The sequence below is a fragment of the Rissa tridactyla genome, chromosome 6 (genome assembly GCF_028500815.1).
Source record: "Rissa tridactyla isolate bRisTri1 chromosome 6, bRisTri1.patW.cur.20221130, whole genome shotgun sequence".
NCBI classification, from domain to species: domain Eukaryota; kingdom Metazoa; phylum Chordata; class Aves; order Charadriiformes; family Laridae; genus Rissa; species Rissa tridactyla.
Genome location: NC_071471.1, coordinates 34725873 through 34742352, shown reverse-complemented (window position 1 = coordinate 34742352; position 16480 = coordinate 34725873). Strand labels below are relative to the sequence as shown.

Sequence of the window (16480 nt, the reverse complement as noted above, 5' to 3'; positions counted from 1 at the left end):
AAGCCTTTCAAGGCTGGTATGGAAGATAGGAAAAAATAACATTCAACCTATTCTGTACAAAGTAATGTGTGGAACATTAAAAAAGGCAGCAAGTCTAGATACACCATATGCAGGGAGCTGCAAAGGTCAAACACCAAATGGGTGCATAAAAAGGGCTTCTGAAAGAGAAGAGAAAAATTTACATTTTCTGTAAATAATCCTGAAATATGTTAAAACCACTCTGAAACATAAGAACAACCTGGAAGGCAGGTGAGGGTCACCATATTGAAATAAACAGTGGAACACAGTTCTCTTAAGTGACCGGACAGACCTGTTCTGGTGGCAAGCAAGTGGAAGGCCCCACACTCAGAGCGTGATGGATAGGAATGTGTTTACCCCTCTGTCATTAGATCTGGAGGGTGAAAGTTGCTGTGTGTCTCTGGGCTTTCCAGAAAGTTTGGCAGAACTGAGTGGATTATTAGATAATGGTGGAAATGATTACTTCAGTAGGTGATCCTGAGTGTTTCTAGGCATTGTTTTAAAATACTGAATACAAATTTCAAAATATTAAACAAACGGGGTAATATTTTTCGAAGTTCTTATATTTTATTTGCAAGTAAGTAAGTTAAAAAGCTATACCGAGGTGTTTATGAAACACAGATAGAGAAAAGTTACCAATTGATGGTAAAATGGTGTAAGCACTAAACTTCTATTGACTTCGAAGAGTATGTTGGCATTTTAGTTGTTACATCTTGTGTTTTAACTTTGTAATTTAGTTACTGGTAAGGTGTAATCACTCTTGATGGATGTGCTAACAACTAAGCCCTAAAAAAACTGCTGAGTGTGTCCTGGAAGCTGCTAATTATTCTTAGCTGTTATTAGTTTTAGTACAAGCCAGAGATATTCAGCTCTTGACTCCAGTATTTTCTGTGCGTGTGAACAGAAGCCTTATTAGTGTTAACTTCCAAAAAAGTACACCTGATTCTGACAGCTGTCCCTAGGTGCTACAAAAAAGTAGGGAAGTAATGGTCACTGGTGCAAATCAGCCCTTTTCTGGGAGAGGGATCAGAAGCTCTGAGTGAAGTGTATCCCATGTGAGATGAGCTTTCCAAAACCTCCCTCTGGGCAGTATCACGTTTTGGAAAAGTGGGACTATGTGCTCTACTTGTTAAGAATCATAAATATCTTCTCCTTTGTACAAAAGGTTTTATATTTGCTATTATCCAGTCTTATTTTCTACTTTAAACTATGATGCTTTCTGGGCACAGCATATTTATTTCAGATGATTAGAATTTATCCTTGTAAGAGACTCTGACAATGGTTTTTTAGAGGCTGAAGCACCTATGTTGTTTTCCATGATCCTTCGGAACTTGGCAGGGAAGAAAATCTCCAAAACCAGAGAAAAGCATTTATTACTTTATGAAATTCTGTTCAGTTCTGGCAGAGTTCTAAACTTGGTAAGTTCTCTTTTTAGCACTTGATTTCTTCGCAAAATGCTGGCAGTTTGTCAAAACATAAACAGTGTAACCTGGCGCGCTGTGCTGCCAGGAATAACAGCATCTCACACTGGCAGGGACACAGTCTCTACAGGGAGCAGAGAAGAAGAGTCTTGGGTAGACTGAACTTCTAATGAAATATTGTCTTACCTATTCCAACAATTAAACCAACGAATAACCTCAATACCCCACTTCCCAGTCAGGACAAAAATCTCTTCTCTTTGGCAGGTGATGTAGTTACTCTTGTTATGTGGGGTTTGTACACAGCTGGTGATAGATAACTGGGAACTGTTGTGATTTCTCTTTCCCCTGGTTCTCACTTGAAGAAAAGACAGGGGGAACACTCTTTGCATTGGTTTTCTTGTGTTAAAAGCTGCCTCAGTTGGAGAGTCAGGCACTTGAAAGTTATGAAAAGCCAGAGTGACAGTCATCGGTGTAACCTTTTAATTCAATCTCTGTGTGCATATTCATTATGATGTAATCTTTAATTATGGCACTTAACTCTCTTGCCAGCTCTCTCACATATTAGTATCTAGATCTATGTATATGTATGTGTGTGTCAGGAAGATTCTCAGTTCATGTGTAGAAATCTGAAGGTGCATGGAGAAGAGAACAATGAGGGGGATTGTTGAAAGAGAAAGGATCATCCTATGACTAAGGCAGGTGAATGAGAAGAATTCCTCTTTTCTTCCTGTTTCTGCTGCAGTCTTTGTGTGTGTTGCTGAGCAAGCCACTTCAACCAAAACACCTTTTGTGGTTACTCTTTGCTTGTCTCATCTCCTCAACCCCTCAGGCCTAATGTGCAGAAGTGCTGAGCGCTCACAGCTGCAAACGAAATCAATGAGAAGTGTGGTCACTCAGCGTTTCTGGAATGAAGGCAGAGTGGATTGGATATCTGCACGTGGGAGGATAGTAGGTTCTGGGTGCCAGCCCTTCCTCTGCAAATGATTTGCAGCGTGGCCTCTGGCATGGGTTGTTGGGGTTTTTTTGTCTTTGTGTCTCTGTTGTGGACACAGTACATTTTGCAGTAAATGTAGATTAATTAATGTCTGTGAGACACTCCTGCTAAAAAATTCCCCAAATAACATGGGTGAAATTAATACCTTTTGTATGCATATCAGATTTTGGATGGTAATGAGGATATGGTATTCATGCAGATGTATACTGTACACAGTATACACGTCACACACATGTATGTATACACACACACATAGACATCCCTAGATGGATTTGTTTGTGTACATTTTAAAAAATGTAGATGTAAAGGTATCTTTCTGTTGATGATAGAGGAGTTCAGAACAGCAATTACTTAGATTGCCTTTATGAACTTCCAGTTATGAGGTCTAACTAATTTTTTTTACAAGACCTCTTCCAACTCAGCACATTTGATAGCTCCCAGTCATCAACTGACTACACTGCTTAATGCTTTTATTTTTACAGATTTATAAATGTATTTGAAAATGTGTTCTTAAACTTGATTCCCAAATAGAAGCTGGGTAATACCTCTTTTTTCCTGAATACATACCATTCGTAATTCAAGGGTTAAGGAGAGTGTTTATTAGTGAACAGGTAGAGGCATCGCCCTTTGTCCAGCTCTGTGAAGCTGTCAGACTAACTAGTGGAGGCTGTTTCAGCCACTCCTTGCATTTCATCTGCAAGTATTTTCAATGGTTTTAACTGACTTCAAGAAGGCAGGATGGGACTCAGATGGTATTAAAGGAAAATAAATAGGAATGCATAATTAAGAGCGAGGGTTGGAGTCTTGTACGTTAGTGTATCTTTCTAGTGGACAATTGCAATGTGTCAGTAGAGTTATTCTGGATTTATACCTGTAAATGTCAGACAAGGAAATGGCCTGAAATGGACTAGCACATAAAGGACCTGCGCCTGCTTTCACTGAAATCAATATCAAAATTTCCATTCATTTCAATAAGCACTAGGAGATGATGGATTAGGAGAATTTAATTTGGGGCTTTGGGGAATTATATTCACAACTTTAATTGTATTTATGTAAAACACACATTGATCCTTGAACAAATTCTCAGTACAGCTGGCCATTGAAAAAAAATTAGAAATGTTGCAAATGCCTCTCTGCACATTCTTCCTATGATTAACTGTTCTTTAAAAGAGAAGAGAATGTAGGGATGTAATAGTAGGTATTGCCCTGCTTGCAATTATTTTGAGTAGTAAAACAGATTAAGCAGAGGCTTAAGGCACGAGCTTAGTGAATGTAGCCATATCTAAACAAACGGTGACGAATCTGCTCTTCCACTCTGAATTTTAAGATTAAATAAATGGCAGTCTCGTTTAAATTATATGTAAGCGTATGCAAATATTTAATTAACGGGGTCTTGACACCTTAGCTTGTAATTCCTACTCTTATTAAAATCATCCACCAAATTTTGAAGTAGAAATTAAATCTCTGTCTAATTAAAAGCATTACTTTTCAAATAAGATTGTGTATTGTGACAAGTACTTCTGAATTCTGCATTAGTACAGAAGCTCCCAAGCTCTCAAATTTGTAGGCCTTCTGTATAAGCAAACAAGATTCGCTGCTAAAATCTCTGACTCATCTAATAATGGTGGCGAGAAATACCCGGCTAGTGCAATAGTGCTCTCGAATGTCGCCGTGTATTTTCTTCATACTCAATCTCCCTGTGCTTCCTTTTCTTCCTCCGATAGTTAATTTGAGGAATTTGGATGTTTAAAAAGCCTGAGAGAAGGGACGTGTGGCATGGGGGGAGAGAGAATAAAAGCCATTACACAGGTTTTCATTCACCAGTGTTTTTGCAAAGAATGCTAAGGCATGAACTGTGAGCTTATTTCCATAGTACATATTGCCATGTAAATACTTACAGGATTCCTGTAAAGCACCAGGATGTAACAGGGGTTGAAATTCATGCTCTTGTCACTTTTGTAGGGGAGTGGAACATAAGAACACCCCATCTAAATCAATAGGAGTCTTGCTTTAGACTTCAGAGAACAGGTGGGATGAAATTCTGGACTGAGCTGCAGCTGGGGGATTAAATCTGGATTAACACAGGTGAAACTGAGAAGAAGGGATCACGGCGTGGCTGAGCAAATTTAACTCCTGGCAGCTGAAGGGGATGATTCTTGCCCTACCTGCATGGTCTGCTTGTTCCTGACCTGCTCAGCAATGCCTTTGCTGTTTATCTGACTCCTTAGTGATCCCACTTCGCTTGGTAAAGATGAAGGAAACTCTGCTTTTCTCTGCCAGGTTTGCTTTCTGCTGATTTAATGAGTTGAACTGGCATGCCATGGGGTCAAGCGAAGTCGCTGCAAGGAAAAGAGCAGAAAAATGCGGCTTTGGAGCTTGGAGAACTTTTCTTTTGGTAAGCAGAGTCGCTTTAAATAGCTGCTATTCCATATTCCCGCTTGTGTCTCTTGCTCTCCGCAGTTGCACCATTGCAATGGTCTGTCTGTGGGGCCACTGCAAGAAATGCGATCAGGGAATTGATCCATGCTAAACTCAATCTAGGAAAAATAATAACTATATTTTTTTAACCTGAGTCAGTTCCCCATGGTGGCATGGGAGACTGGCTTCTTAAGACAGCCCTGAAAAAGAGCCAACTGGACAGAACTCATTTTCTGAGTGATGCCCTCCTCGCGTTTTCATGTGAGTGAGTGTGGTGGGAATGGAAACAGCATTGGGGTTGCTGCAGTCTCTGGCCAACATTGGTCTTCTTGGGATTTTATTGTTAAATAATTGTTCCTTGCATACCATATTGAGTGGAGGAGCCTGGCCTGGCTCCTGTGTTGATCATGGGCTGAAGCTAATATTCCCCCAAAGAAAGGGGAAAAAATTCAGTGTGGGTGGTTTAGGTCATCAATCTTGAAGTAAAAAATTAATAATGGCTGAGCCCCCGATTCCACAGGCTGCCAGTCCAGCCGGTTTGACATTTTTCTTAAGATAGTTTACCAAAAACCTTACCTTTAAGCCTTCAAAGCTCATGCATTAAGGAAATGCTCATATTTAAAGCAAAACAGAACTCTGCTACAGGAGAGCTCATGGGCTTCTCTTGAAGTGCATGAGGATCTCTACAGATACCTCTCAGTTGTAAAAACAAATGTGCAAATACAATTGGCAGAAGCCTAACCACCCCCTCTGGTAATGAGCAGACACTGTCTTCCCCCTTCAGCTCCTGTAATTAAAAGTCATTTTTACTTCATGAAAATCATCCCCTCATTAACTTCCCAGCCCATGCCAGTATCCCCAGACTAATCCCACTCGTAGGGTTCATACCTGTGGCAGCTCAGTGCTGTTTCTTTCTGTTTCAATTAAGTTTGCAGGGTTTGCCCCCCCTCCCCCCAACAACGCAAACTAAAGTAAGCGTGTAGTCTTTGTACGCTCGCATAAGCGGATCAGCCTCTGAGGTTAGGAAGCGTACCTAACGTCTGCGAAACGTGTTGCTTGCTTAAACGCCGGCCACGGCGGGTATTTAAAGCCCTGACCAGGAGTTCCGGGGCCCGCTGCGCCGGGTGGGCAGGAGGGAAGGCAGGCAGGCAGGCGGCTGCAGGAGCTCGCTGTCCGCGCTTGCAATTCACCGGCCCTCCGAGCCGAGAGGGGGGCACAATCCGCCCGCGTTTGACAGCCCTGCCGCCTCGGCACCGCTCGCCTCCCGCCCGCCCGGCTTTCCGAGGCCCGGCGTTGTGCGGCGGGGAAGGAGGAGGAGAGGGGGCGAGGCCGGCCGGGGTCCGCCGGCTGGCGGCGCCGCCCCGCGGGAGCGGCCGCGGCTCGGGAAGGCAGCGGCGGGTTCGCTGGCGGGGCTGGAGCCGGTGGCGGGGAAGCGCTGCCCCGCCCCGGGCTGTGACGGAGGGCACCGAGGCGGAGGTGAGGGGCGCGGGGTGGGATGGGGGGGGTTAGTGGACCTTAATGTCGAGTTCGCCCGGCTTAGGGAGCCGCAGCCCTGCGCGGGAAGGAGTAAAGTCATTTGCCCGAGTAGCTCCGTACCGGGAGGTTTGGGGGCAGCGAGTGCGGCTGGGGTGAGAGGCTCTGAGGGGGTGAATGCTGCTTAAATGGCGCCGTCCAGGGGAGAAGCACTTAAATATAGTAATAGTTGGCGGCATCCCGTTTGCCGGGGGAGACCTCACGTTAAACTCTTTGCTCCTTTTCTAATAGCTAGCGTGTTTAAGCTACAGAGTACTCTAGAAATTTAGTCTGATTCCTTCTGAAGGCTGGGTTTAGTTATTAGGATTCCAAACGACTTAGCAGACTCATCTCAAAATCCTTGGGGAAACTCAGATTTTATTCAGCTTCTGTGCAGAAAATTTGTGGCTCATAAATCTACTTTAACATTTGGATCTGAGATGACGTTGAGACAGTAAAGATTTACATGGTCATCTTCATTTGAAAGGTCGTGAGTTACTATTTTGCTCTTTTAAAAGATTTTACAGAAAGCTGTTGGTGGTTTAGCTGATGGAGTTGCCTGCAGCAGTTTAATGAGGGAGGAGCACAGGTGAACCCAATAAAGGGAGCTGAAGGCAAGAGGGCAGGGGAGTTTGGTGTGATTAAAGAGGCAAACTCGGGTGTTGTGTTCACTCAGTCAGTGTGGCTTAGGAAAGCTCTCTTCCAGCTGTGTGGGGGCACAGGAGTGTCTGTCCTGTCCTATCTGAGAGAGGAGTAGAGGGGGTAGTGTGAAAAAAGTGAACATTTGTGTTTGAAACCAGCAGTATTTTAGCTGCTGCTCACCTGTGAGGCGCCTTTCCTTTGCATTGATGCTAAATGGCTGAATCAGTTTGGAGTTTGTTTGCTAAGAAATGAAGGTATGTGCTTCTTTAAGGTAACACCCAGAGGTTTGCCATTGCAGGGCTTCCCGTGTTCCTGCAGCAGATGCAATTCGCCACAGGTTTGTGTGGGACGTCCTCGGGGGAGGAGTGGGACCCCCCGCGGGGCTAACCCTGCACCGCCGAGCACAGACCGGACAGCCAACAGGTCCCCGCGGTGTTGATTCGCCATCTGAAAGTTTTTGTGCTGAATTCAGATGAGTGGCAGCTGAGACATTCATTCTCCCAGGAAAAAGGCCTACAGGTGGCATTTGGGAATTAAGGCACCACCAGCGAATACACAGGCTTGGCAGTCGGTGTGCTTGCGGGTCCGGAGTTGGGATCGGTGGGTGCCGAGAGTGATTTCGACGGAGGTGCGGCGCAGCATCTTCCCGCACGGCCGAGGCGGGGTGCGCGGAACGGGAGCGAAGGGCGGCAGGGAGGGAGCGAGCGAGCCCCGGAGCCGAACTGAGCCCGCCCGGCGGCCCTGTCTGCCGTGCCCTTCCCTCCCTGGGTGTGCTTGCCCTGGCCGGGGGAGCGGGGCTGTGGGGGACAAGGTTGCTCCATCCTGGAGGAGGAGGTTGCAGAGGGCTGGCTGCCGAGGCAGGGATGCTCGGAGCGCTCGCAAATGCTTGCTTCGGTGTTGGCGTTTTTCCCTTTTCTCCCCCAATCCTCCTCCTTCTCCTTCTTCCTCTTTTTTTTTTTTTTTTTTTTTCCCCTGATCCATAAAACGCGGAGCGGGGAGGCGGGCATGAGCAGCCCCTCAGCTGCGCCGTAACGCTTTCACCGTGCTCCCCCCCAGCCGGGAGCCGCGGCGGCAGCGCCCGCCGCTCGGGTGAGCCGCCGCCGGGGGGGGTGGGCATCGGCGCCGCCGCTTCCGTGCTCTCCGTGCCAGCCCCAAAGTTTTCCTCCCGGCCCTGCGCGGCCCCACCGCAGCGCTGCAGCCGGCGTTGGTCAGCGGCAGGCAGAGCGGCGGCGGCGTTGCCCCCGCTCCGCGCGCGGACTCGGCGGCGGCAGCACAAGCCGCCCTCGCGGGCCTCGCCGTCCCCGGCCTTAAGCGCTCCCGGCACCGTCCCGCTCCCCGCCGCGGCGGAAAGTTTCCCGGCGGAAGGGGGTAAGTCGCGGGGGAGGGAGGCGCAGGTGAAATTGCCGCGGAGAGGGCTGGACCTGGGCCGCCGAGGCTCTTTTGGCTGCCCCAGCCCGGAGACTCCCCACCCTTCTGGGGCAGGGCTCCGCGGCCGGAGCCGGGAGAGCCTCCTCCGGCGAGGACACATGCCCGTCCACTCCCTTCCTTCCTCATCGGTCCCTGCCACCACGCAGGGAAACGGTGACCTCAAGTATTGTTGTATTGCTTTAAAATGTAGGGTTAATTTGAAAGGGCTAGTGGAAGAAATGCAATGTTTAGACTTTAATATCTTTGTGTGGTAATCAGTAAAATAAACGAACCAGTTAGTATTCCACTCCTGTAATACTTGGTGTGGGAGAGAGGCTGCTGTTACATCTCATTTCCGAGCTCATTTGGGGGAAGCGGAGTGATGCTGGATGCCTTGTCTGCTGCCTTTTCCCAAGTGCCTCAGCCCTTCAGGCATCGGGGGGTCCTGCGGAGGGGAGTGGGGAGGCTCCTTGCCTCAAAACTGTAAAGCTGCGGGGAGACACCTTGGGCTCGGAAAGCCCCATGAATGCTTTAGGAGTGGGATTGCAGCAGTGGACTGAGAGTGGAATCAGCAGGGTGACTCCTGGTAGGTGATGTGACTCTGATGCCTGCCTTTTACACACCCCAGTGATTTTTATCATTCCCTGTGGCTGATCGGATCTCTGTGTTTGAAATGTTGTGCTAACTTGAGAGATGCCGGGTGAAGTCAGTCCTGTGGGCTGGAGCCTGAGGAATACACGATTACCTTTGGAAGAACAAGATAGGCATGTGGGTGGTATCATCTGGGGGCACACGCTTGGGGGGTCTGCTTTCCAGACCCTTTACGTGTTTCAGCAGTGGACATTAATGACAAGTGTGTGGATGTCAGTTTAGAGCAAGGTGTGTGGTGGTTGGAGGGGTGGTTAGATGTAAGTCAATTTACATTGACTCATAAAGACTCCACGGAGGTGGGGGGGAACGCGCTGTGTTTGCAGGGCAGGTTGCTTCCATCTCTCATCATTAAAAGTTAAAGTGGAAACACTTCCTTGTTTGTTCCCACCCATCCCCCTGATGGGAGGAGGTTCGTGACATGTAAAATTCTTGGGACTGCTCTTTGGGAAACCTGCGGATTAAGTGAATGTGTTTTTCACTTTGGCTGAGAGCTGTTTTGCTTTCTGATGGTTGGTAACTGGGGAAAAAAAAGAGAGATTTAAAAATAAAATTAGACTGTATAGTTGAAGTGGTAAAGGAAACGTTCTCAAGATCCCACGTAGCAAGCTGGGAATGAACGCAAACTGTTCCTGCTCTGTACCTCTTCCAAATGCAGTTCTCTGAAAGATGTTATCTCCTCCCGCATCCCAGCAAAGCCCAATCTGCATGGCTAGTCAATCACCTAATGTAAATGAGATGCTTGTTCTCAGCCTCCTAAAGAGGCAGTGGGAACATGTTGGTACTGCAGCAGGAGTGACAGTCTGGTCACATGCATAACCCAGCGTGTACAGTAATGATGTGGAAATCCATCCTGCTTTAAACTTTCTGTTGTGTCGCAAAGCTTCACAGAATCTGAGGCAGGTTACTTCCGAATCGAGGACTACTGCTTCTACCCGCTTGCTTCAGCTGCTGTTGATCTGGCAAGTCCCCTTATGCCACCCTCTGGAAGGTACAGTGACTGTAGTTGACACATACTTAATTTACAAGAGAAAAACCGTAGACCAGTAAAGGGATAGTTAGAGTCAAATCAGGCTGCTTAAATTAATATTCAAAGTTTAATAGTGCAGCCTTTCACATCCTGCTATGATAAGTACTTTTTCTGTAACTTTCAAATGACAATATGTATGTGTATCTGGAAAAGTGTGAGAGTGTCCGATTCCTTTGTTAAGATGGAAATAGTTACTAGAGCAACCTCCTAAACATCTTTAAAGGTGAGTACTAATCCAATATGTATTTTGCAGATAAAGGGTTCAGTCAGCTTTTCAAGAACATAGCTATTGTTTATTGATCTATCGTCCACTAACTAAGCATTGTACCAGTTTTGTAAATGTATGTGTGGATATCTTAAATCTGGTCTTTAGGCACTGATTTCTTCCATGCTCTAATGGAATTCTGAAGCACAAAGGCTGTTGAGTTGCCGCATTTTGTATCTGTGATGTATGTGCGTTTGTTACTTTGCAGGGTAGCTTGGGGCTGTCAGCGTGTTGGTGTCTGTTTGCAGGGACAGCTACACTGTAGTGCCGGATGGGTGTGTGGGAACCATACTGAGTTAAGTGTTGGGCTTCAGAAGCAGGTACAGGACTGAATTAGGGGTTGTAGAACTTTACCTGGGTTGATTTAAGAGCATGGGTATCAGACAGGAGTTGGAAGTTGGCCCAAGTTCTTTTTCCTCAATTTTAAAAATAAACCTTCCATAAGTTCCTCATGTATTGCTACTGGGACATGTGTGCTTCAGGAGCATACTTGTACTTAGTGGGATGCATTCTTACAAAGTAGGATCCTTCAGGTCTCCCTCGCTTATTGTTCCTTTCCCTCTTCCCATGGCTCAGCAGCCTGATGCGCATGGAGATTTACCACTGAACTCTGTGATTTAAGTCGTATGTGAACAGCTTCAAACACAGGGCATAATTTGTTGTTAAAGCTGCTCGTTGTTAACTCTTAAACAGAAAAATAGTATGATATTAGCTTTCCTTTTTTGTTTTGTTTTTATGTTTGTGCTTGCATCAGAGCCTCTATCCAGCTAAGTATCAAAATCTGAAAATAGGAAGGTAATTTCTGGTCTTGGTTCAGGTGTAACAGTAAGTCTGACAGAAAACCCATTGGTTTAGCAAGCCAAAGCTTTTTGCCCCGTGAAGGTGGCTTTTGCATCTTCATCAAAACTTCAAGTTAAAGGAAACAGAGAACTCCGGCGAAACAGGGCATTGCTTGTGTGTGAACCAGCTAGTTCTCTCCCAAACTTCAAGTGCATGGCTGAAAACTGAACTAATAGCCAATGAATGTATTCTTCTCAGTACTTACAGCATACTGATGGGTATCTCTGACTAGTTCAAGCTTGACATCTGGATTGAGCCAAAAGACTGCTTGAGACTTTAAACCAGGTTTGCTAGCTGTGTCCTATTAATAGCTTAAGAATTAAGTACGTGAACCACAGAAAACAGTAGTTAAAGTGAAAAGGATTATTGCTCAAAATCCTGCAATCAGAGCTTACTGCTTTAATTAAAAATAACTAATCAACTGATGAAGGAGAAAAAAGTACCTTGCAGGTATATATTGTTCATTTTGCTGCTGCCAGAGCATTTTATTTTATGCGTTTGTTGATAGGAAATCTTTTGGGGAAGGAAACCCTGAGTGCCTAAATAGCTTGTAAGAGTACAAGGGAGCTGGCTTCTGGGGGAGAAGATGCTCCTGTAACTTTGGATGCTTACGTGGTTTATTATAAGAGAGTTCACAATAAATACCAACTCAGCAGTAATTGGATTTGATTTGTCTTTTGGCAGTTGGTATAATCCTATTGGCTGTGGGTTTATGTATTTTCTAGCGGTTAGGATTACACGCTGTTCTTTGACTGCATACCTGACTGAATTTTTTCAAGCTGTAACACAAAAGAGGTTAGAACAAGTACTTTTAATCGCTGGTGGCAAATCTCTGAGTAAGAGCTAAGGTAATTTAAAACGCTGTCTGTTTTTTGTATATATAAAAATCTTATCTATTTGATCTTTGTGTGACACCTATATATGCACAAAACATATAGCTTTGGGTGTGGGAGAGAAGGGTATTCTTCTTGGATTCACCTGAGAAGGGAAAAGCCATTAGAGCATTTGAGAAGGGTGACCTGTAGCTGTAGCGTGGCTGCATTTGCCTTGGACCTCTATAGAGTCCCCTGTTCTCAGGGACTTGACCTGGTCGGTGTGGCTGCCCTGAATCCTTGGCTGATGTTCATGAGCTTTGTTGGAGGTGCCAGAACGCAGCAAACCCCCAGCACTGCAAAGAGGTGAGGAAGGGAGCCAGCCCCCTCTACTCTCTAGCCTGGGTTGGAAATGCGGATGAAGGCTGTCATTGGGAGGCTTTTTTGTTGTGTTTTGGGTTTTTTTGGAGGAACTCTGTCTTTGCTGGATAACTCTTTGGAGGGGATTTTGAGGGCAATTAATGACCAAGCAGACCAGTGGTGTATCTCAATTAGGATGCTGCAGCCGTGGTGACAGCATTGAGCAGTGAGGAGCCAGGTACCAGTCGGGCACTCTTACCTTGCGTATAAAACCCCTACCTCAGCTGTGCTGGCTCATACTGGGAACAGCTGCTCTGAAGTAATGCCCTTACTGGGAGTTTACATTAGTAGCATCAAGATCGGAATCTTAGTGTAAAGGTGAACAGAGGAATCCTGGGCTTTTTACTAATTTTTCTTGGAACTTAAGCAAGCCTTGCTGCAGTGGATGTTCACCTGGGGAAGGGCCATGGACTGCTGTCTTTCTCCAGCCTATTTTGTCTGTCATCAAGAGAATGCCCTGCAACATAGAAAGACACAGTCTTGGTTAAAATGAATTTTCTGAAACAGTGCAGTCTGAAGGGCAAAGAAAAAAGAGAAACGGAGGAAAGTTCAAAGTAAAGTGCCACAAAGACTGTGGTTATTTTCTGTCACTGGTGAAGTACTAGCTTATTTTTTCTTTGGTTTGTATGTTTCATTTTCTAACCTGAACAAACCATTTGAGATATCCAGAGAAGAAACTGAGTGAAAAGACAAAGCTGATTGATGAAAGCTGGTAGAAAGATTTCAGAAGGTGTTTGGGAAGGATGTAAGGAGAAAAATTTTCCTGATAAAACAATTTCGGGAGCCCTGTTAGTAACACAGTAGTAATTCCTTTCTAATGTGAAGATCCTGTTTAAGCACTATAACACTGCTCTTGTTGAAGCAATTCAATTAGTGGGAGAGAAACATACAGGCCACTACTTTTGTCAGTGCTTTTATTTATTATTTTGGTTGTTAGTCAGATTTGGATAAGAATTTGTGGATAAAACAGCTTTTTTTTTTTTTCCAGAAACACATATTAGCACACATTTCTACTTAAAAAACCAACCAACATTTTCTCTAGAAAGTGGCTTAAGACCCAGGTTGTAGGACTGAACTTGTAAATTGCACTGCTTGAGGATCTGGGGAGGCTGTGTGAGATGGGTTGTTAATATGTCCATTTTACAGACTTTTAATTGTGGCAACTCAGGAGCCTTCTTGCAAAGCCAGGTTATTGGTTGTCTCATTTACTTCATTCATGTGGTTCCTTGTCGGATATTTTAAGCAGAACAAAGATACTCTGTCTTTGTTTCCATTTAAACTGTGGTTCAGTGCACAACCATTGGAGACTTTTAGTGATATATTATTTTGGATGAGATGTAGAACTGCAGTCTTATCACTTTGTTTTTAAATTTCGCATGGTGCTTTTTAAAAAAAAAAAACAAAACAAATATTAATCACAGCATGCAAGTGCATTTTGAATAGTTGATTACAGCATTTCTGTTTGCCTACACTTTCTACCTCATTGTATCTAGAGAAACAGTGCTTCTGTCTTGGTGGTTGCTGTCTTCCATTTGGCACTTGGTTGCTTTTGGTAAGAGGAAGATGCTCTTGTGTAAGGTCTGGGTGTCTTGTGGGCTATCCCATGGGAACCCTCCATGAGGCCGGTTCCTGGCTTCACCTGCAGCAACTCAGGGACCACGCACATAGACGTTGTTAGCTCTGTGCCATCTTGCAGCACTTGCATGCCACCAGGTCATTGTATGATTGCAGATTTCTCTGATAGCCATCCTGTACCATCTGAATGGGGGAGCCACCCTATTTCAAAGATAACAGTTCTATTTAAATATTACTTGGACCAGCAGCTCCAGATTTTGCTGGCTAATGAGCAGCAGCGTAGGGACGATAGCAAGCAGCATTGTGCTGTCTTCTTGCAGATCTCAGTATTAACTTTTCTTGTTTTTAGGAGTATTTCCCGAGACAAGCAAATGTAATAAGAGCAGGCCACTCTATGTTGCTTGCTACAAGAGCTGTTAACGTTTCAGAGTGATGTATTTGAGAGTAATGGGCAGAATGTTTTTGTGAAGGATGTTCTTCATGACTCTTGTGGAGAAAATAAATCTCTTCTAAACAGAGAAATTAAGTATGCCGTGTCAGAAGTAGGAGAGAGATGCTTTAAAAAAACCCAAGCCAACACTTGAGTATTATGATGATCTGGTCTTGTTGGTTTTGATTGAGCTTTCTTCTAACTGCATTTTCTATAAACAACATATATGTGAGTGTGTAACCATAGAGCGTGGCCATTCTGGTACATAATGGTGATGAATACACTAAACCTCATAGTTAACTCCTGGGTTTGTCAGGGACAGCTTCGGAGACTATTCTTCTGGGTTAGGAGGTCTTCCAGAGTAGCTGTTTAAGCTAATCTGATATTGTTTGACTGAAATGCAGTAGCAGTAAGGCTGGCTGGGACAGATCTTTGGGAGGGGTGAGTGATGAGAGTATGGGGAGGAGCTGGTGAACTTTTCAGCTGAAGCTGGGAAAGGCCTTGCAAGTGCTGGGCCAGCAGTTTCTTTGTGAATGGCAGTAAAGTTGCCGCGTTTCAGTTCTGTGTTAGTCCATGCTTCGCTTGGCACGATTCAAGTTACATAGCTGAGCCTGTATAGGTATGTACTGGTTAACTATGATGGTGTTTGAATTCTTGAGTACTGTGGCAAATACTTATTCCCAGGAGTCTCCACTGAGCAGGCCCATGCTTCATCTAGCAAACTGAATTTATAGCTTATGAAGACTTCCTTAATTTTTTTTCCTTTGTTTTTACACTTGGGTAATATCAAAGCTTGAAATAACTTACTTGGATACCTTTGGTGTCTCGTGGTGTATCCAACAGTGCAACTTGTGTCTTTATTCTCTGCTGTCATCTGCAAACGGAGATTGCAAGTTTGAGGAAAGAAAATATTTGTGAGATGGCACAATGAAAGTAATTAGAATATGGTATATTTTATTTTTATTGTTACAGGTAAGATGAGTGTAAGCGCAAGCTAGAAATGAAACCCACACTCTAATGGAATTACGTATTGACAGCTTAAGTGCCATGTGTATGACAAGGAAAAATGAACAAGTTGAAGCAGAAATGCAAGGTTGCCTTTGTCAGAGACTAAAAAAATAAAAACAAAATTCAAAGAAAACTGGTAGATGGGTGAGCAGAAGTTAAATGCGCTAAATGAAAGCCTGCATAGTCTTAAAGGATTAATAAAGAAATATTTTTAATTGCCATGTTGTAGAAACATGAAAGTCTGGTTTTAGTTTCTCTGCACTGTAAAGGTTTGGTTTATGTAGTACTTAAATTTTCATGTGCTCTTGCAATTGTGGAATGTCACTTCGTGCAATCTATTAAGGCAATAATTGTTCCTCTCTTGATTCAGAACAGTCCTTTGGGCCTGTGGTTTCTTGGGGGGCAAGGAACTCTGCTAAGAGAACTCTTTCTGTATATGAGGTGCTGCGTGAGGGTCATGGTGAACTGCAAACAAATTCTGTGTTATGCAGTTAAACCTGGCATAGGTTTAACTGAAGCCTGCTTGCGTGATATGAGTGAAAGTCTTGTCTTCGATTACATAGAACGTAAGTGCAATCTGTGATACAAGTCCACAAGTGGGATTCAGCCTTTTCCTAGAACACCTGAAAGTAAAATTCAAAATATCTGAGTTGTTTTGAAATAAACTAACCTGTCTGCTAATGAAGGACTCTGCGTAGTGGTAGTTGCCTTCGAAGAAGCACCAACTGGTTTCTGAATCCGTTTAGCTTTAAGTTACTTAACAATCACAAGTAGGTTCTTTAAATCTCCCTGGAACAGTCTGAACTCCGTTACTCATGTAGCTACTAGTATGAATTTGTTCATAAAAACAAAATTGCTGCAGTTGTCATCATCAAGGAACTTTCCAGTACTCGGTCATTTTACTTAAGTTGGAGGGTTCTTTTTCCCCTGTAGGTGCCCAAATCAGTCATAGGGCAGTAGATAATCTTATTCAGCAGCCTTCCTTTACTTCTCTTTAATTTTATTTTTTTTCCTATCAGGATCTGAGAGCAATGCATTTC

At 44.4% G+C, this 16480-nt stretch overlaps 1 protein-coding gene across 5 annotated transcripts in view; it reads left to right on the top strand.

Moving 5' to 3' along the window:
- The window catches only part of PCDH15 (protocadherin related 15), an 827643-nt gene that overhangs the window by 13100 nt on the left and 798063 nt on the right, over positions 1-16480 (top strand). For all 5 annotated transcript variants that reach the window (XM_054204839.1, XM_054204838.1, XM_054204854.1 and 2 more), the window contains exon 4: positions 4714-4828. The gene's annotated coding sequence lies outside the window, so the exon portion shown is untranslated. The remainder of the gene's footprint in view (positions 1-4713; positions 4829-16480) is intronic.